A 22,497-nucleotide genomic window follows, 5' to 3' on the forward strand; every position below is an offset into this window, starting at 1 on the left:
GAGCTGACAAGTATATCAACCAATTAATAACCAAAGTAAAGACATACTTAGATAATAATACATGAATACTGGGAGACTTCAAACAGTGCTTTCTGCAAATGACAGATTTTCTAAGCACAACATCTCCAAAGAAAGAAGAGCTTTAAGTGATACACTGGACCAGATGGATTTCACAGATATTTACAGAACTTTACATCCAGGGATCCCTGGGTGGCACAGTGGTTTAGCGCCTGCCTTTGGCCCAGGGCGCGATCCTGGAGACCCGGGATCGAATCCCATGTCGGGCTCCCGGTGCATGGAGCCCGCTTCTCCCTCTGCCTGTGTCTCTGCCTCTCTCTCTCTCACTGTGTGCCTATCATAAATAAATAAAAAATTTAAAAAAAAAGAACTTTACATCCAAATGCAACTGAATACATATTCTTCTCAAGTGTACACAGAACTTTCTCCAAAATAGACCACATACTGGGTCACAAATCAGGTCTCAACTGATACCAAAGATTGGGATTGTACCCTGCATATTTTCAGACCATAATGCTTTGAAACTTGAACTCAATCACAAGAAGAAATTTGGAAGAAACTCAAACACATGGAAGTTAAAGAGCATCCCGCCAAAAGATGAAAGGGTCAACCAGGAAATTAGAGAAGAATTAAAAAGATTCATGGAAACTAATGAGAATGAAGATACAGCCATTCTAAATCTTTGGGATACAGCAAAAGCAGTCCTAAGAGGGAAATACATTGCAATACAAGCATCCCTCAAAAAATTGGAGAAAACTAAAAATACACAAGCTAACCTTGCACCTAAAGGAACTGGAGAAAGAATAGCAAATAAAACCTACCCCCAGTAGAAGAAGAGAGTTAATAAAGATTTGAGCAGAACTCAATGAAATAAAGACCAGAAGAACTGTAGAACAGATCAACAAAACCAGGAGTTGCTTCTTTGAAAGAATTAATAAGATAGATAAACCATTAGCCAGTCTTATTAAAAAAAAAACAAAAAAGACTAATTAATAAAAACACAAATGAAAAAGGAGAGATCATCACCAATACCAAGGAAATACAAACGATTTTAAAAACATATTATGAGCAGCTATATGCCAATAAATTAGGCAATCTAGAAGAAATGGACACATTTCTGGAAAACCACAAACTATCAAAACTGGAACAAGAAGAATTAGAAAACCTGAACAGGCCAATAACCAGGGAGGAAATTGAAGCCATCATCAAAAACCTCCCACGTCACAAAAGTCCAGGGCCAGATGGCTTCCCAGGGGAATTCTATCAAACGTTTAGAGAAGAAACAATACCTATTCTACTAAAGCTGTTCTGAAAGATAGAAAAGGATGGAAAACTTCCAAACTTGTTTTATGAGGTCAGCATCACTTTAATTCCAAAACCAGACAAAGACCCTACCAAAAAAGAAAATTATAGAATAATATCCCTGATGAACACAGATGCAAAGATTCTCAACAAGATACTAGCCAGTAGGATCCAACGGTACATTAAGAAGATTATTCACCATGACCAAGTGGGATTTATCCCCGGGATGCAATACTGGCTCAACACTCGTAAAGCAATCAACATGATAGATCATATCAACAAGAGAAAAAACAAGAACCATATAATCCTCTCAATAGATGCAGAGAAAGCATTTGACAAAATACAGCATCCATTCCTGATCAAAACTCTTCAGAGTGTAGGGATAGAGGGAACATTCCTCAGCATCTTAAAAGCCATCTACGAAAAGCCCACAGCAAATATCATTCTCATTGGGGAAATACTGGGAGCCTTTCCCTAAGATCAGGAACACGAGAGGGATGTCCACTCTCACCACTGCTATTCAGCAGTACTGGAAGTCCTAGCCTCAGCAATCAGGCAACAAAAAGAAATAAAAGGCATTCAAATTGGCAAAGAAGAAGTCAAACTCTCCCTCTTTGCAGATGACATGATACTGTACATAGAAATCCAAAGGACTCCACCCCAAGATTGCTAGAACTCATACGGCAATTTGGCAGTGTGGCAGGATACAAAGTTAATGCCCAGAAATCAGTGGCATTTCTATAGACTAACAATGAGACTGAAGAAAGAGAAATTAAGGAGTCAATCCCATTTACAATTGCACCCAAAAGCATAAGATACCTAGGAATAAACCTTACCAAAGAGGTAAAGGATCTATACCCTAAAAACTACAGAACACTTCTGAAAGAAATGGAGGAAGACACAAAGAGATGGAAAAATATTCCATGCTCATGGATTAGAAGAATTAATATTGTGAAAATGTCAATGTTACCGAGGGCAATGTACACATTTAATGCAATCCCTATCAAAATACCATGGACTTTCTTCAGAGAGTTGGAACAAGTCATCTTAAGATTTGTGTGGATTCAGAAAAGACCCCAAATAGCCAGAGGAATATTGAAAAAGAAAATCGGAGTTGGGGGCATCACAATGCCAGATTTCAAGTTGTACTACAAAGCTGTGGTCATCAAGACAGTGTGGTACTGGCACAAAAACAGACACATAAGCAATGGAACAGAATAGAGAATCCAGAAATGGGCCTTCAACTTTATGGTAAACTAATATTCGATAAAGCAAGAAAGACTATCCACTGGAAAAAAGACAGTCTCTTCAATAAATGGTGCTGGGGAAAATTGGACAGCCACGTGCAGAAGACTGAAACTAGACCATTCTCTTACACCAGACACAAAGATAAACTCAAAATGGATGACAGATCTAAATGTGAGACAAGAATCCATCAAAATCCTACAGGAGAACACAGGCAACACCCTTTTTGAACTTGGCCACAGCAACTTCTTGCAGGATACATCCATGAAGGCAAGGAAAACAAAAGCAAAAATGAACTATTGGGACTTCATCAAGATAAAAGGCTTCTGCACAGCAAAAGAAACAGTCAACAAAACTCAAAGACAACCTACAGAATGGGAGAAGATATTTGCAAATGACATATCAGATAAAGGGCTAGCATCCAAGATTTATAAGGAACTTATTAAACTCAACAGCAAAGAAACAAACAATCCAATCATGAAATGGCCAAAAGACATGAACAGAAATTTCACCAAAGAAGACATAAACATGGCCAACAAGCACATGAGAAAATGCTCCGCATCACTGGCCATCAGGGAAACACACATCAAAACCACAATGAGATACCACCTCACACCAGTGAGAATGGGGAATATTAACAAGACAGGAAACAACAAATGTTAGAGATGATGTGGAGAAAGGGGAACCCTCTTGCACTGTTGATGGGAATGTGAACTGGTACAGCCACTCTGGAAAACTGTGTGGAGGTTCCTCAAAGAGTTCAAAATAGATCTGCCCTATGGCCCAGCAATTGCACTGCTGGGGATTTACCCCAAACATACAGATGCCATGAAATGGCAGGATACCTGCACCCCAATGTTTATAGCAGCAATGTCCACAATAGCCACACTGTGGAAGGAACCTCGGTGTCCATCGAAGAAGCTGTGGTCTATATATACAATGGAATATTACTCAGCCATTAGAAATGACAAATACCCACCATTTGCTTTGATGTGGATGGAACTGGAGGGTATTAAGCTGAGTGAACTAAGTCAATCGGAGAAGGACAAACATTATATGGTCTCATTCATTTGGGGAATATAAAAGACAGTGAAAGGGAATAAAATAAAGGGGAAAAGAGAGAAAATGAGTAGGAAATATCAGTGAGGGAGACAGAACATAAGAGACCACACACTCTGGGAAAGGAACAAGGGGTAGTGGAAGGGGAGGTGGGCGGGGGGATGGGGTGACTGGGTGACAGGCACTGAGGGGAATACTGGACGAGATGAGCACTGGGTATTATGCTATATGTTGGCAAATTGAACTCCAATAAAAAATATACAAAAATTAAAATAAAATAAACAATGTAAGCAGGTCAAAAAAAAGGAAGAAACACTTCTGGAATAACACTTCTATTGGTGTGTATCTTAATTCAGGCATCTATAACAAATATCACAGGCTGAATAGCTTGAGGACATGCACTTAATTTTTCACAGTTCTGGAGGTTGGAAATCCAAGATCAGGATGTTAGCAGACCCAGTGGCCGTTGAACTTCCTGGCTTGCAGATGGCTATCTTCTCCTTGTACCCTCACATGGCAGAAAGCAAAAAAAAAGTTCCCATGTCTCCTTTTTTTATAAGAGCATTAATTCAATCATGCGTGCACTACCCTCATGACCTACTCTAACCCAAATTACTTCCCAAAGGCCCCATATCCAAATACTATCATAGTGGGGGTGAGGATTTCAATATATGAATTTGCATGGGGCAGGGGTGAACACCAACAGTCCATAACAGGTTAGAAGAATACATAAGCAATGAACCCGCTTCTGCCCTGAATCATCACGGAAGATAATGTAGATGATGATCTAGTTTCCAGAACTTAGGCCAACCCAGCATTCCTAGGCAGGGAGAAAGGTGAAAGGAGGGAGGGGGATCAGAATGCATCCTCAAGGAGGGGACTACAGGAACAGTGGGAACATGCTATATCTATCACCATAAGGGCACCGGCCTGTCATGAACTACTGTTGACTGAGTATCTACTGGAAGAGGTCATCCCCCTTTAAGGAATCCATAGCATGGGGTCAGGAGTTGCTATAGCACCTGCAAGTCATTGGAAAGAGGGGAACCTAGGAGTAGGTTACTCCGTCACGGCTCTTCAGACCTAAAACTCAACCCACGGGTACACACTTTCCCATTCTAAGCCGCATGTCCTCACCATCACAGAACATCTTCACTGGAGAAAGACCTATTTCAGCACAGACAATGTCCCACTCCTCAGACAGTGCTCTTTGCAGGAATTAGGAGAAGGATGTTAAGGAGAGACTTATTTTCCCATCTACCCATACTTAAGTTAAATTTGGACACCAGTAACTAAGAACACCGGTATTACTAGACATTAGGGAGGGAAAGAGAAGCTTGAAGATAAATTTCACTTCCTGCTAATGAACGTGTGAGTGAGCATTACTACTCTGAAGCTATAATTACAACCTGCACAGTACAACCAGACTGTCCAGATGCATTTTGGGCCCATGATACCTATATACTGAGGTCACCTAGATGACTGAGAGGTAGCACTTGTAACTGAAACTCAAAACATCCCTAATGGAATTCCTCTTTCCTCCCAAATATCTTCTCCCTCCAAATATCAATAGATCAGATACTCAGGTGCAACCTGGAAATATCATTAGCTCCTCCTTTTATCCTTACCCCCATTTAAGTTTTGCTATCAGTCCCCTTCTCCCTTTAAACTGAGGGAACCGGGATCCCTGGGTGGCGCAGCGGTTTGGCGCCTGCCTTTGGCCCAGGGCGCGATCCTGGAGACCCGGGATCGAATCCCACGTCGGGCTCCCGGTGCATGGAGCCTGCTTCTCCTTCTGCCTGTGTCTCTGCCTCTCTCTCTCTCTCTCTCTGTGTGACTATCATAAATAAATAAAAATTAAAAAAAATAATAAACTGAGGGAACCTAGACCTCCTATGTCATTCTTATGTGTCTTATGTGTCTTATGTGTCATCCCTGTCTTCACAATTAAACCCAGATAATTGAGTATGACAATATCCCTTCCATCCTGGTCCTTCCCTAACTCTTCTGGTATCCTTCATCTCTACTCTTCTCCTCCTGTAAATAGGGAGAGATTTGTCGTAGACACAGGGTTTTATATCTCTGAGTCACTGTTCACATCGTTCTCCAAGGCTTGGAATGCTCTTAGTTCACTTCTCTACAGACTAATCCCTACTCATTCTTGGAAGGCCAATTTACCTCCTTCCTCCAGCAGGAAGACTTTCTACCACTCCTTCCCCTCTAAGGATAGGTGAGGTTGCCTCTCAGACCTCCCATCATGCCCGAAACACTTAACTTACAACAGAATAACAGTTTGATTATCGTCTCTCACTTGACCTCAGTTCGCTAAGGACAGGACTACATTCTATTGTCACTGCATTTCCACCACTAAGTGGTACCTAACTGCTATTTGTTGAATGAACAAATAAATGAATGAATGGGAAAAGAGAAGGCTGAGGAAATCCATGCATTGCCAGTCTGGTCCTAATCTATTATTAACAAACCTCAAAAGGCTTGTACAATTGAAGGATGAGAGGAGCTCTGAGTCTGTGCACAGTTCTGCTTAGAGCAGGAGAGGAAAGATTCAGTTGGAAATAATCAATGAAAACCACAACTTTGTTGTTCAATCCAAGTATAACACCCAGGCTACATCAGTGTGATTTGCCTAGGAGATCCAGAAGAGATTAGGTAAAGAGGGGAAACGATACAGGTACCAGGTACTTTTTCAGTTGCTAAGTACTAATTCCCATCCATTATCTAAAAATTGCAAAGCTCATTAAGGCAACTTGGTTGAAGACAGTCAAAAAGCAAAAGGCACTGATAGATTAAATAAAGAGGAAACATCGAGATTGTATTACATCCATATTTTCTATGGCTCAGCTCCATTGGAAGTCTTCTACTTACTAGGCCAGACAGAATAAATAATAATTCATTAATCATAATCCTACATGAGACCTCATTTAGGGGTCACATATTTTCATTTATACATTAACAGTAATAGCAAGTATTTCACTATACACCTTTTCTATTACTTTGACAATATTTATGATCCTATGTTTCTTATTTTCCATTTATCTTCACAGTTTTAGCCAAATATTTAGTATTTGAATTCTGAAAAAAGAGCCTACTAGATTTTAATGTATTGTAAAAACAATATTAATTATCATTCAAAGTCACTTCACGCCATCTACTCATTTTCATTCCTCCTTGCATTCTCAGTCCTTCTAAATTGCGTAAACACATACTTTTCATCATTTATTTTTTGTTCTGTGAGATACTCTATTGATTTTTATCAACATTGAAGCTCAAAGACAAGTTAAGGGCAGCTGCCAAGGTTGGAAATATTTTTCTTAATGAATTCAGGGGATCTTGAAACTCAAGATCACTTCTTGAGATAATCTAAATATTTCTATATTTCTAGGATTTTAAACTACAAAGGAAAAAAAAAAAAAAACAACAACTCACCTGTAAGTTGGGTTGGGATGGTTCATCCTAAGTCCATCCACAATTCATTCTTGGCTCTGCACAGGTGTGCTTGGGCCCTACTTATAGAATTTTTATCAAGAGATCAGTGGTGTTTTTCCATTCACATACCTCAGGGACATCTAAGCTTCAAGAACTGACCCACATGATGGGACTGGAATAAATGTTTTAAGTTTGCAGACAATTGTAATATGTGGGAAGCATTTAGTTCTGTGTACTATGTCTCAGAATCCAAGCTATTATAAATCCCAAAAAGAGTTCCTCCACAGATTTAATCACAGGCATAGTAAAAGAACACAACTTGCCCTTCAAGTGTCACATAACTGTATCTTAAGGAAATGAAAGGGGACTTTAGTACTAATAGAGGTGATAGGACACCAAAAGCACCCATCTATGCATTCATTTTGTAAACATTTAATGAACACCTCTATAGACTATGCTGTTTATTTAGGACTTGGAAATGAAAAATTGCCAAGACATGTTTCCTGACACAAAGAATATAAAATTTCATAAAGGAGAATAAATGAAGTTGAATAAGTATAAGAGCAGGATAAAACAATCAGATCAAAAAGCAAAACAGTGAAAATCACTGTATTAGGCATATCAAAGGTTTCCCAAAGAAAACTCTGTGCCAGGCCCCAAAGTGGTTTGCAGGCATTGACCCATTTAGTCCTTATAGTTCTGCATGAGGGAAATTACTGTTATCATCCCGTTTTATACATGAGGAAACTGAACCTCAGAGAGTGAAAGAACTAAAAGCAAGGTCACAAAGCTAGTGAACAGGGAGCCAATGTTCAAACCAAGGCAATCTGATGTAACGCTGTGCTAGTAATGGCGATGCAACAACATTGCTTCTTGATGTTTATAACTGACAAAGGATTCTGATTTAAAATAAGCTAGGAACTTCTACAATCCAGCAAGAGGCAGGCACCCCAAATGGAAAAACAAGCGAACTGTATGACCAACAATTTCTCATCAGTTTAACTTGGGATAGCAAAAGAACATTCAAAGAGATATTCAATTCAATCTGATAGCATTGAATACAATTGAGACCACATATATCCAACTAGATCATTCTATTTCTTTTTTTTAAGATTTTATTTATTTATTCATGAGAGACAGAGAGACAAAGACAGAGACAGAGAGAGAGAGAGAGGCAGAGACATAGGCAGAGGGAGAACCAGGCTCCCTGTAGGGAGCCTCATGTGGGGCTCCATCCCAGGACCCTGGGATCATGACCTGGGCCAAAGGCAGACACTCAACTACTGAGCCATCCACATGCCCCAATCATCCTGTTTCTATGAAAATAATTACACATGGCCTGCAGACACATGTAAATATATAAGTAAAAGTGTGGAGAAGAGTTCAAAGAACATATTAAATGCACAGAATATTTAGATAGTTAGGACAGTCTTAAGTGATAAGTTCTCATTCTTAAATATGATACTATGACAGCTAGTACTTATTAGTACTTATTACTTTCCAGGGATTTCCAAGGACTATTAACTCACAAAAATGAGTTAGGCACTATTGTTACCCTAATTCTACAAATGAAAAAAACTGAGTCATAGAAGGACAAATAGGTTTCTCCAAATCATACAAATTTTAAATCTTGAATATGGGATTTTAATCTAGCACTAACTATATAATCAAAGTTCTTAATATATTATTAGTGATTATATTATATTGTATCCCCCAAACCAGTGACACGTTGGGAGTCAGGAAGAAAGAATACTCAAAAGTGAAAATGAGACATTTCAGAATCTATATGATAGTTTGGAAGGACAGTCCAAGGCTTAAGTAGACATTGTATATCCACAGACACTTGAAAAATCACCATGACAAAGATAGTGATAGTTCTATCTTTGATAGTTCTTCTGCTTCTACTGACCTCTTCTGTAGAATAAGTTAAATTCAACTCTGAAACAAAGGATTTGAGTTTGAGTTTCTACCCTATGCCACTAACTGTTAAATACTTCTATGTATGTTATCACATTTAATGTTAAACTTTGGAGGTAGGTATTATGAGCCTCATTTTAGAAATGAAAACCAAAACACAGGGAGGCTAAGTACCCTCCCACTGTCATAAACTGTGGAAATGTGACACAAAGTCTTCTAATTTCAAGACCAATGGTCTTTTCATTGCATCGTCTCTAAAATGGGTCAGATGGTCCTCCCACCTCATGAACTATTTAGATCAGTGTTCCTATCTCTAGCTAGTAATGTATCAATTAATCTCTTCAGTCTAATTATAAAATATGAGTAAGAGGCATCAGTGATCACATAAAGAATTGCATTCTAAACCTTATAATTGGGATCCCTGGGTGGCGCAGCGGTTTGGCGCCTGCCTTTGGCCCAGGGCGCGATCCTGGAGACCCGGGATCGATTCCCACGTCAGGCTCCCGGTGCATGGAGCCTGCTTCTCCCTCTGCCTGTGTCTCTGCCTCTCTCTCTCTCTCTGTGACTATCATAAATAAATAAAAATTAAAAAAAATATATTAAACCTTATAATTTTTACTCTTAGTTTTTCCACACAAAGTATCTTGATCAACATTTATTGGTGCCTAGTTAAGGTTGGAAGAGTTTCCAATTTATACATGGAATCTTTCATTCTTTTAAAATATTAAATTTATTTTTACAATAACTGACTTTTAATTTATTCTTGTTTCTACTCCCCAACTGGTCTAAGTGGGCTTTTAAACACAGTGGCACATACTCCAATACTTCACCCTTCATTTCTGGTTCCTTCCTTTCTACCAGAAACTGTCTTCCAAATCTGAACAAATATAGACTTTCTTTCTCTCTTTCTCCAGCATTACTCTAACTTGACATACAAGAGTGAGTATTTTTTATTATACATGAAGGGAAGAGGAAAATAGATGGCTGAAACTATTTCTCCATATTTATCAAAACCCACTAGAGTTTTTGCCAGCTGTGTGAGTACAACACAATTAAAAAGGGATTTTGAAATTAGACAAACCTGAGCGTGAATCTCAGATCTGCCATTTATAATCCGTGTGACATTGGGCAGATAATTATCCAAGCTTGGTTTTTACAACTTTAAAATAATGTAAATGATACCTTCCTTTGCAGGTAATTTTAAGGATTCTGAAAATATATACATCTGAAAACTGGCTGAACAGCTCCTCCAAAATAACAAGAGACACACAGAAATGGGGAGGAGAGGCATAGATGTGATATTACCAGAAACCCCATCTCCAGGACAGTGAGCCATAATCAAGAAGGATTTCACATAGCTAGAGGTCCCTGAGAAATAGGGACTGGTGTTCTTACAGCAGGAACCATAACTCTTGGCACTTGCACTAGAGAAACAAGACCCTTACAACATCTAGCTTTGAAAAACAACGAGGCTTATGTCCAAGAGATCCAAAGGGCTGTAGGTAATGGAGATCCCACTCTTAACGCACCTGCAAGCTAACTTAACTCAGGGCCCAGCACAAAAGCAGTAGTTTGAAAAGTGCCTAGACTATTTGTAAAGGAGATCCATTTGCTAATCTTACAGTATCTGCTAGAGGTTCAGGAACCTATTGGGACTCTCTAGATAGAGGTAGTGGTGCCATTTCTGTACTCCCAAATTAACCTTGCTACCACTGGCACAACACACAATTCCTGTACTCTCCAGCTGCTCTGCTAAAGCCAGCAGGTTCCCAGTTACACAATAACACCTTATATCTGTCACAATGGCTATCATCAAAAAGCCAAGAAATAACAGGGATTGGTGAGGGTGTGGAGAAAAGGGGAACCCTTGTGCATTGCTAGTGGGAATATAATGTGAATATAAATTGATACAACTGCTATGGAAAACATTATGGAGGTTCCTCAAAAAAATTAAAAATAGAACTCCTGTATGGTCCAGCTGTATACCCAGTTTTCTAGGTATTTATCTGAAGAAAATGAATACACTGATTTAAAAAGACATGTATCACTATGTTCATTTTTTTATTAAAAGATTTTATTTTTTTATTCATGAGAGACAGAGAGAGGCAAAGACACAGGCAGAGGAAGAAGCAGGCTCCATGCAGGAAGCCCGATGTGGGACTTGATCACGAGACCCCAAGATCATGCCCTGGGCCAAAGGCAGATGCTCAACCACTGAGCCACCCAGGTGTCCCATGCTATGTTAATTGAAACATTATTTACAATGGCTAAGATATGGAAGCGATCTAAATGTCCATTGATCGATGAATGGATAGAGAGGTGGAGTATGTATATGCACACACATACATATAATGGAATTTTAGCTATTAGAAGAATGAAATCTTGCCATTTGCAAAAACAAAGATGGGCCTAGAGAGTATTAGACTAAGTCAGAAAGACAAATACCAGAGGTCTTCACTTACACACAAAATCTAAAAAAACAAAACAAAACAAAACAAAAAACAAAAAATGAACAGAGCAGAAACAGATTCCTACAGAGAGCTGATGGTAACCAGAGGAGAGGTGAAGTTAAGAGACACAATCTTCCAGTTATAAAATAAGACGTGAGAATGTTATGTACACCATAGAGAATACAGTTAATTTTTTAACAACTCTGTTGACAGATGGTAGACTGTGACTATTTCATAATATACTGAATCATTATGTTGTACACCTGAAAAAAATGTTGTAGGTCAAGTATACTTCAGAGAAAATTTTTAAATGGATCAAAAAAGTTTTTTGTAAGAATGCTTACTACTATGGAAAGATGACTAATGGCTATCCAACATCCTTCTCCCCTTTTTAAAAAAATAAATTGGCTAATGTTGCCCAGGTAGAAAACTAAGCTTTGCATCTCAGTGCATCTAGTATGTTCCAGACATTAAGCTGTAAGCTGGAGTCATGCCGTTCTGATGTTTAGTATCTGGATATCTGGGTGTAATGCCTGGAGGTTCAGCAGCCATCCTGAAATATGAAGTAACCCTGAGTGACACAGCATAAAGGTGGAAAAATACCAGGTCCTTGATGATTTCTTAGAGGCACAGACTAATTAGCCCTGGGCTGCCTACTTCTTCTACACAGAAGAAAAATTTCTATCTTGTTTAAGTTACCATTTTTGAAAGGAGTAGTCATGGACACCTGGATGGCTCAGCAGTTGAGCCTCTGCCTTTGGCCCAGGGTGTGATAGAGTCCCACGTTGGGCTCCCTGCAAGGAGCCTGCTTCTCCCTCTGCCTATGTCTCTGCGTCTCTCTGTGTCTCTCATTAATAAATAAATGAAATCTTAAAAAAAAAGAAAAGGGTAGTCACTCTAGGACACTCTATTGCAAGTAAGTGAATACAATTTCTAAATAATACAACAGTTCTTAGAATATACAGACTTATTTTCTTAAATCCTTATCACTTAAAAATAATTAAGTAGAATTAGCACTAACACTCTCGTGTGAAAATCTCTTACAAGCTCTTATCCTCTCATGGCTTGCTAATAAGCTGCATAATGCCCCTCAAAAAGATATTCATGTCCTAATCTCTGGGACCCATGAATATTATCTCATGGGTGGGGAGGGGTCTGTGCTTAACATATGTTAACAGCTTGAGAATTTCATAAGATATGTAAAGATCTTGAGATGGGTAGGTAGCTTTATTCTTGATTATCTGGGTGGGCCCTGAATATTCACAAATGTCTTTATAAAAGGAGAGGCAGAGTGAGACCTGACATACAAAGAGGAAATGGCAATGTGATTACATAGGCAGAGACCAGAGTGACGTGGCCCCAAGCCACAGAATGCTGGCAGCCACAGAAGCTGGAAGAGGCAAGGCAGCACTCTTTCCTTTAGCCTCTGTAGGGAAAATAGCCCTGGCAACAACTTGATTTCAGCTCAGTGATACGGATTTCGGGCTTGGATTCTAGAACTGGGAAGAAAATAAATTTGCCATTTTAAGTCACCAAAAACAAAAACAAAACACACACAGGTGATATGCTCTTTGATATTGGTCTTGATAAGAGTTTTTTGGATCAAACTCTAAAAGCAGAGGAAACAAGAGCAAAAAAATAAAAGGTAACTTCTACGTCAAACTGAAGAGCTTCTGCACAGCAAAAGAAATCAACAATAAAATTAAAAAGCAACCTACTGAATGGGAAAAGATATTTACAAACCATATACCTAATGAGGGGCTAGTATCCAAAATACATAAACATTTCATACAACTCAGCAGCAAAAAGAAAAAAGAAAAAATCCAAATAAGATGGGCAGAGTTTCTGAAAACACGTTTTTCCAAAGATGACATCCAGATGGCCAATAGACACATGAAAAGATGCTCAGCATCACTCATCACCAGAAAAATGCAAATCAAAACCACCACAAGATACCACCTTACACCTATTAGGATGTCTAGAATCAAAAAATAAATAAATAAATAAATAAATAAATAAATAAATAAATAATAACAACAAGTGTTGGTGAGAATGTGGGGAAAAGGGAACCCTCGTACACTGTTGTGGGAATGTAAATTGGTGCAGCCACTATGGGAAATAGTATGGATGTTCCTCAAAAAAAAAAAAACGAAAATAAAGCTACCATATGATCCAGCAATTCCACTTCTGGGTATTTACCCAAAGAAAATGAAAACACTAATTTGAAAAGATATCTACACCCCTATGTTGACTACAGCATTTGTAACAGCCAAGATGTGGAAACAATCTGTGTTCATCGATGGAAGAGTGAATAAGGATGTAGTGTAAAAAAAATAAAAAAAAAAGATGTAGTGTATACATAAAGGGATACTACTAGCCACACACACAAAAAATCTCACCATTGGCAATATATATATACACACACCCCTATATATATGCCTAACATAGTTGGCTAGCATATAAATCCTCGATGAATGACCATCATAACCATGGCTGACATTGGACAAGTTACTGTGACCCTTTCTTATAACAAGTCCAGCGAGTTAACAACTGTGCCAAGCCTCAAACATATTTTTAATAAACAAGCATTTTTATTTATGTACTTATTTTTGAGAGTGAACAAGCACATGTGCAAGTGGGGATAGGAGGGTGGGGAAGGAAGGAAGAGAATCTCAAGCAAGCTCCATGCCCGGGGTCTTGATCTCGAGACCCTGAGAGATCATGCCTTGAGCTGAAATCGAGAGTTGAACGCTTAACTGACTGAGCTACCCAGGCACCTCTGGAACATAATCTTTTAAATTTGCCAATGCTCCGTTCCCTTTGGTGTCTTCCCAGTCTTTCCTGCTTGCTTCTAGCATTTCGAGTCTGTCTTTTTCTGGTTCCTATTGTGTAAAATACACAAGTATTTTTATTCTATCGATGAGCAGGGTTTTTTTTTGTTTGTTTTTTTTTTGTTTGTTTGTTTGTTTGTTTTTGGTAGTGTCCACAACATCTATTGACCGATTTGGAATCTGAACTATATTCCAATAACCGCAGAGCTTGCTTACTTGCACTGTCACATAGGAACATGCACATGGTATTTGGAGGTTAAAAAAATTTCTTAGGGGTTTATTTTTAGCTCATTGCCTCACAACCTTGGGTTCTTCATGCTTTACGTAATTAGTTTATCATAAGAATGGTAATGCTGAAAAAAATTTCTTTTGAGCAAAGCAGCAGCTGAAAAATTGTTGCAAGAAGTTGCAGCAGTAATAAGACTATTGCTGAGCATGGGTTTATTAGAAAGTAAAATAAACATCATGCTGCATGCAGACTTCATCTTCATTAAACATTCATACTGGAAATGCTTACCTTGTCTACAGCCAAGATGTTATCCTTTGCAGAAGGGGGAAAAAAACGGAATCTCTAAGCCAATGTACTGCAAGCGTTCCAGGACTTTGGGAAAGCAGTGTTATGTAAAATCTTCAAATATGTTAGTGTAAGCAGTTTGGCCTTCAAATGATTTCTACCACCTTGGGGCAGGGCATGATGGTGAGGAAGGGCTCTCAGAAGAGAATGGATGGACTTGCATTCTACCCTGCAGAGAAATGTAAATAAAATTCAAGAGGCCTTTACGCCACTGCCATCATGGTATGTGAGTCACTTGGCTTAATATGTTAAGAGGATTAGCACTAAAGCTGCGTGAACTTTGAAATAGCCCAATGAAGCTTATGTGCTTTCCAGTTTAAATTGGTCCTCAGCAAGACCTCTCTGATCATCAGGAATTTGGCAGCCTGGGTTTCTATCACATTCTCCAAAGCAAGGTCGAGCCCCCTGGGTGTCAACACTGTAGCCTCCCTTTTTATTTGAGGTAGAGATGGAGAGAGGGCTAGAAGGGGAAGGGGCAGGGATCACCAAGGAGGTCACGGTGAAAGCCAAGATCCAAATTACTGCTTCATGCTTTCCCAAAGATCACACAGTTTAACCAAATTAAATTAAAAAAACTACCACCCAGCTGTTGCATCTTGCTTATGGCTTAAAGGGTCAAAAGGAAAGCCCTTTCTGTACCCATTTAAGCTAGAGGGGGCTTCAGGGAGCAATGCATGAATCTTCCTTACAGAAATAAAGGCATCGTACCATGTTGTTCATGTGGAAAACACATTTGGTTGGAGGCGGGGTGGTGGTGGCGGGGGCAGGAGGACTCACAGTAAAATGGCTCTTTCCTTAATAAAATCCCGAAAATGTCTACTTTTATACAGCAATTTAGCAAGCATGCAGCTGATCAACTAACTACAGAAGCATGCTGCAGATTCTTCACATCGCAAATGGATTACTACACATGACCAATAATGCTGAATGCCCACATATAAAGGCACATGCATGTGTCTCGGCATTCAGTGTGCCTATGTGTATTTGCATAGCTGTGGGAGCAGCCTAAAACACACCCCCCCAGCAAACATAGACTAAAAAAGAAAAAAAAACCCTCCTATAAGGCATGCCACCTCCAGATAAATTTCATGGGGCCTTTTGCTGAGGATGCCAATGGTTTTGGAATGAGTTTAAATGAAATGCATCATTCAGGAAGCAGCTGGGGAACCTGTTCCGTGGCTCTCCAGGGTGTCCTTTGAAGCTCCTGCTTCTGCTTCAAGGATATCAAATGACAGGAACACTTCTTTGTCTCCAGAAGTGGTAAAAAAAAAAAAAAAAAAAAAAAAAGGGAGGACTGTTTAGACACTTGAGCCAGTGCTGTGTCACCATCACAAAAGGCAGTAGCTGAGAATAGCAGTCAGTCCAGCAAAAGGAATTTTAAAGAAATCAGTACAACTTGCCTATTGAGAAGGCTTCTAGAGTCAGAGGTGGTTGCTTTCCACAAAGTGAATATGATCTAGATCATTTTCGGGTGCAAAGTAAGAGAGGAATAAAAAGGTACTTGATAGCTTTGTAGTATTAATATGGAGACAGCAAGGCTCTGTGTTTATATTTCCTTCTGACTTTTGCCACAGCAATGGGCTTGTGTAATAACTCTGTCATGTTCTCTTTCTCTCATACTGTGTCCACTGGTACTAAGTGAATTCATGAAGAAACCCAGAGCTGCTTTGACAAAATAGAAAATTAGTTATAGAAGCAGTGAATTTTTTTAGCAGAAAATATATTGTATTTTTAACAAGCCATGACTTCTCAGCTGAATGTGACATAATGCAGGATCAGTTGTATGGGCTCAAATGCTTGCACTCATCACAGATGTATTTTCATTTATAATTATGTCATGCAAAGAGCATTGCTAAGGTCCCATTCCAGACAGACTGGAACACCCACCACGCCATACAATATAACTGTAATTGTTAACTCCTTTGGGGACTTTCCTGCAAAACTTTAAAAAAAAAACAAAACTGACAAAGAGATCAAATGTGTACAATATTGCTTAAGGGTTACTGGAACTCTCTGCAAACTCTTTAAAATGGAATTCTAAAAAAAAAGAAAAAGAAAACAAAATTGTCAATTTATATAGCTATTAAAATTTGTTTTCCACGTTTTGCTAGATTTTAGTTAGAACTTAAGAGCTTAAGAAAGTAGGCTGACTGAACAGGCAATTCTGAGTTTTTGGCATAGGGTACAATACCAAATCTGTCTTTTGATATTAACTCTCACTCTATGTTGCTTACGACCTGACTTAAAATGCTTAAAAGATCCAAGACGGCTGTCTTCTCTTTTACTTAAGCTTATAGCCTTGGCTGAGGTCCAACATTCTTGTTCAAGGTTAGGAGGAAAGAGAGTTTCATGAAACCATTAACTCTGAAAGAGTACATATATAAATAGACAATAGCCAGACCATATATAAAAATAGAACTTTCCCTAACTAGCCAAAGCTATTTAAGAGAGTTTCTTCTTGAGAAGAACAAAGCTGCAGGTATCATCAACCCCTCATTTTGAGATATACTACAAAGCTATGATAAAAAAACAGTATGGTACTGGCAAAAAATAGACACAGATCAATAGAATAGAATAAAGAGCCCGGAAATAAATCCACATTTACACAGCCAATCTATGACAAAGGAGGCCAGAATATCCAATGGGGAAAAGATAATCTCTTCAATAAAGGGTGCTAGGAAAACTGGACAGCTACATGCAAAAGAATGAAACTGGAGCACCGTCTTACACCGTACACACAAATAAGCTCCAAATGGATTGCTGGCCTAACTGTAAGACTTGAAACCATAAAATATAGGCAGTAATATTTCAGACTCGGGCCTTAGCAACATTTTTCTGGATATAGCTCCTCAGGCAAGGGAAACAAAAGCAAAAAGAAACTACTGGTATTGCATCAAACTAAACAATTTTTGCACAGTGAAGGAGACCATCAACAAAACTAAAAGGCAACCTATGGAATGAAGAAGACACTTGTAAATGATATTTCCAACAACAAGTTATTATCCAAAGTATATACAGAGCTCCTATAATAGCAGAGAAAAAATAATGCAATTTTAAACATGAGCAGATGACCCAAATAGACTTTCCAAAGATCTACAGATGGCCAATAGACACATGAAAAGATGTTCAACATCACTAATCATCAGGGAAATACAAATCAAAACCATAAAGAGATACCATTCTCATATCTATAGGAATGGCTAATATAAAAAGACAAAACAAAAACAAGTGTTGGCAAGGATACAAAGAAAAGGGAAGCCTCTTACACTGTTAGTGCAGCCACTGTGGCAAAGAGTATGGAAGTTTCTCAAATATTTAAAAATGAAAATACCATATAACCCAGTATTCCATTTTGTATCCACCCAAAGAAAATGAAAACGCTGATTCAAAAAGATATATGCACCATATGTTTATCGCAGCATTATTTACAATAGCAATTTTTATTTTTATAGAAGCAACCTAAATGCCAACTGATAGATGAATGGATAGAGGATATGTGGTGTGTGTGTGTGTGTGTGTGTGTGTGTGTATGTGTGTGTAGAACAGAATATTAGCTACAAAAAAAGAACAAAATCTTGCCATTCTTGGCAACATGGCTGGACCTGGAGGGTATCTTATTAAACAAAAGAAGTCAGAGAAAGGCAAAAACCATTATGACTGCATTTTTATGTGAAATCGAAATAAAACAAAACAAAATCGAATCTAATGCAGAGAACTGCCAGTTACCAGAAAGATGCAGGGGGGATGGGAGGAGGGCAGAGAGATAAACTTCCAGTTATAAAATGTCAGAAAGACAACAAATACAGTACAGGGAATAGAGTCAATACTGTAATAATGTTGTAGGATGACAGTAAATGCATTTATCATGAGCATTGCATAATATATACAATTGTCGATCCACCATGTCATATGCCTGAAAATAATACAACATCATATGTCAACCATACTTCAATTAAGAGAATATAAAAATAGAACTCTGACCCATGACCAGCAATCTATCCAGGAAATATCCTTCTTATTTATAATCATCAGCTCAGGAAACCGTCTATGTAGATCAGACTTGTCGGAAGTTAGACTGCTATTTCTAGGAATAGCTCAGGGTGACTAACTTTTGTATCCATCAGCCCCAAATGGCAGGACTTGATGAATCCCTGGCCACTCCTAACCACACATAGGATACCTACTCTTAGCCTGTCAACAGAACATTTTTCTTTGCACTTTCTTGATTTTAGAGAATAGCCATACTGTTATGATTTGTACATTTGAGAAAGAGAAAATCCTATGTTTAGGATCCAAACAATGAATCTGCATCCAGTCAGGAAAAGAGAAACAACTCCATGCATTTTAATAGACGAACCTTGAGGAAAGACCTTGGTTATAGAGGAGTTGGCCTTGAAGGTGAAAAGAGGGGTAGTAGAAGAGTCAAAGACATAGTGTTTGTTAATCCAGGGTCAAGAAGGCACCACCTTCCTGGACTGGATCCAAGGAGTCTACACAGACAGGTTCTTTGATGAAACAACATCACTCCTAGGTAGAAAAATGAGAGCTGTGCTCCTATTTTGCTAAAGTTGCCAGCAACAATACTAGAGTCCATGTCCACTGGTAACCACCTTGGCCATGGCTATCCCTACCAGAGGCATTCCAATATAGGTTTTCCTCTTCCCACTTTACAATCTCCCATCAGGACCTTTCACTGGGAGGGCATACCAAGAGGACAGGTGGCAACGGTGGCTTGGGAGATGGAGTCTGCCATCTTCCAATGCTAGGGTAAAGAGGAAAGCAAGTGTGGAGCTGACAAAATGGAACTGTCGATACTGTCCAGCACAGATAAACAGGTTTGGACCTAGGCTGGATCATAAATCTAAATCAGAAGAATATTCTAACTAATTAAACCTGCTCTTTAAAAAACAAAGACAAAACAAACAAAAAAAGCCACTACTCATATTAGATTGCCGTGATCCTGAATGTTCCTACGAGGAAATGAATGACAGAAAACTAGACCCCATCCTCTCCACTTCTAATGCTGGGGGATGGGAAGGCAGGGAGAGACCATGCTAAAGGAGGAACTTTGCCAGAGTTCTGAGCCCTGATTAGAGCTGACAGTTACAGTTGGGAGCCATACTCCTCTCATGCATATGAAGCTCTGACCCCCCCACCCTGTTTTTGGCTCACCCTAGATCTGGAAAGAGAATCTCTACAGCTCTCTACAAGAGCTCTTCACAGCACATCCATGGGAAGATGCATTCCTCCAGAGAATCAGGGCCAGAATTTGTAGAATTAGATTCTGGGGCCATCAGCAGAAGATCATGGGAATGAAAAAAAACTGATCTCTTTTTGGATTCCATTTATTTCATTCAGCCAGTTTTTCCTGGGTGCTGACCATGCATGCAGGCACTACTTCAAGAACAGGGAATACAGGTGACAAGAAATCCCCACCCTCATGGAAAGTATACATTCTAGGAGGGAAAAGGGAGCCGACAGTATAATCAAAAGCAGGAAGGGGCAGAGAGCACAGCAGCAGACTCTGCCATTTAAGGTCAGTGGATGGGAAGAGCTTTATTGGAGAGCTAGTAGTTCAGCAAACACGTCAAGAAAGTGAGCTAGGAAGTCATGTGAACACCAAGGGAAGATCTACCTGGCCAAGTGCAAATTCAAAACCCCCGGGGGCAAAATATGGTTGGGGTGTTTAGCAAACAGTTTCTTCGTGTGGCCAGAAGAGAGAAGTAGCAGTGAAGTCAGAAAGAATGAAGGTCACATCACAGGCAGCCCTGAAGGCCATTTTAATGCATAGCCCTTCCTCACGAGCTGGGAAGGTACTGGAGGATTTAGCACCGGAGGACGACAGGATCACCAGGGAAGCTTATAGAAGCAGGTGGAGGGGGCGGAACTCTGGGGATGCAGTTGGTGACGGTAGAGACAGGGAGGCCAGTTCAGGTGCCCTTGCGGTATTCCAGATGAGAGATGCCCTGAAGTGGTGGTAGTAGAGGTGTTGCTAAGTAGCTTGTTCACATAAATAGAAATAGGAAATTACACAAGTGAGCCAGAATTATATCTGCAACACTCCACTGAAAAATCTATTATAAATATATCCTCTTGTGATGCTAGGTTAGCAGTATCATCTTTAGACCTACATATTATACCAAAATTCACTTTATATTTGCAGTCTCTATGCCCCAACTGCTTCATTTTGGCTGAAAATGTGTTACTCTTAGATAATAATAAGACAAATAACTAAATGCATTTCACATAGCACACCTATCCTTTTACTTGCTTATGGTGCACTTTCCAAATGAGGACCCTTTTTTAACAGAAAATGACTTTGTGAATACTTACATTCAGGTGTATTTTTAGCACCCACAGACGAAAATACATAATGACAAAAAGGTACTATAAAATCAGTAATGCTTGAAAATGCCATATTTTATAGGTACAACAGCATCTCCATTCAACTGAAAAGTAATTGCAGGTGTATGCACCAAATCAAATACTTATAATTCACTGACCACATGTGGGGTGCATAGGGTTTCAAAGACCCTTCGTCATTGTCATGGAAATAGCCTCTGTACAAAGTGAAATCCAAGTCAGACAGCTTTGTGATACATCAAATTCAATCAGAAAGTCATGAATATGAAGATCAGTTGTTACAGGAGACAGATAGGAAAAGCAAGAATTTAGAAATCTCAAACTGATTAACAAAAGCTAGGCACCATGGTTTACATGGGTGGAGGCTGTAGAATTTTTCTCGAAAAGCACAGAATGAGCTCTCCTCATACCTAAGGTGGTGGGCGAAGGTGATCCATCCCTTTGGGAAGTTGTGGGTTCTGTGGTGTAATGATTATGAAAGGAAGCTCACCTTACATGCCACCAGTTCCAGGTCACAAGTGGAACCAAAATCTTTGGTCAATTAGCAACCTTCTGCAGCTAAAGAGGTAATTTAAAACTTGGCAGGCAAAAATCACAATGGTTTCCTCAGAGGACAAATTCTTTACAGAGAAATTAACTGAATCATACCTCCTGGCACTCCTACTTTTCATGTTAGATTTAGAAATAACCTATATATGGAAGTATTTCAGGTATGGAGAATACATAAGAGGATTTGACATAGTAAGTTGTTCTAATGCAGACGTCTTAGGATGTTGATGGAAAATCTGAGGGATTTATTTAGACTTGTAAGTTAACCTGAAATTTTTTAAATTTACATAGAATACCGAAACATTTAAAGTGCCTCTCAAAACCTTGCCAATCACCTGGAGAGTTTGCTAAAACACAGCTGGGGGGCCAATCCCTAGTTTTTTATTCAGTAGATCTAGAGTGGAACTGAGAATTTACATTTCCAATTCACATTCTCAGGGGATACTGATGCTGGCCCAGGGACCACACCTTGAGGAACACTGATTTATAGATCCGAAGATTCACCTGATTCATAAGGTAAGTCTATTAGACACAAAAATGACTTAAGAACTTTGGAAAGCTTGTTAAATCAGATTACTTTAAAAAGGAAAGATTGCATTTATAAATGCAGCTTAAGATATTTAAAGGAGGTTAATGATCGGAGTTTGTAAGTGATACCAAACATTAATAGACTGAAAAATGTACCAGTGTTATGTATACAGAATGTTAAGATTTGTAAGTTTAAGGAAAAACTTGGGTTTTGGAT

At 39.0% G+C, this 22,497-nt stretch overlaps 1 long non-coding RNA gene across 1 annotated transcript in view; it reads right to left on the bottom strand.

The window, feature by feature from the left end:
- LOC144315142 (uncharacterized) overlaps window positions 1-22,497 on the bottom strand; it is a 174,464-nt gene that overhangs the window by 64,134 nt on the left and 87,833 nt on the right. The window lies entirely within an intron of this gene.

The sequence above is a fragment of the Canis aureus genome, chromosome 6 (assembly GCF_053574225.1).
Source record: "Canis aureus isolate CA01 chromosome 6, VMU_Caureus_v.1.0, whole genome shotgun sequence".
Taxonomy (NCBI): Eukaryota; Metazoa; Chordata; class Mammalia; order Carnivora; family Canidae; genus Canis; species Canis aureus.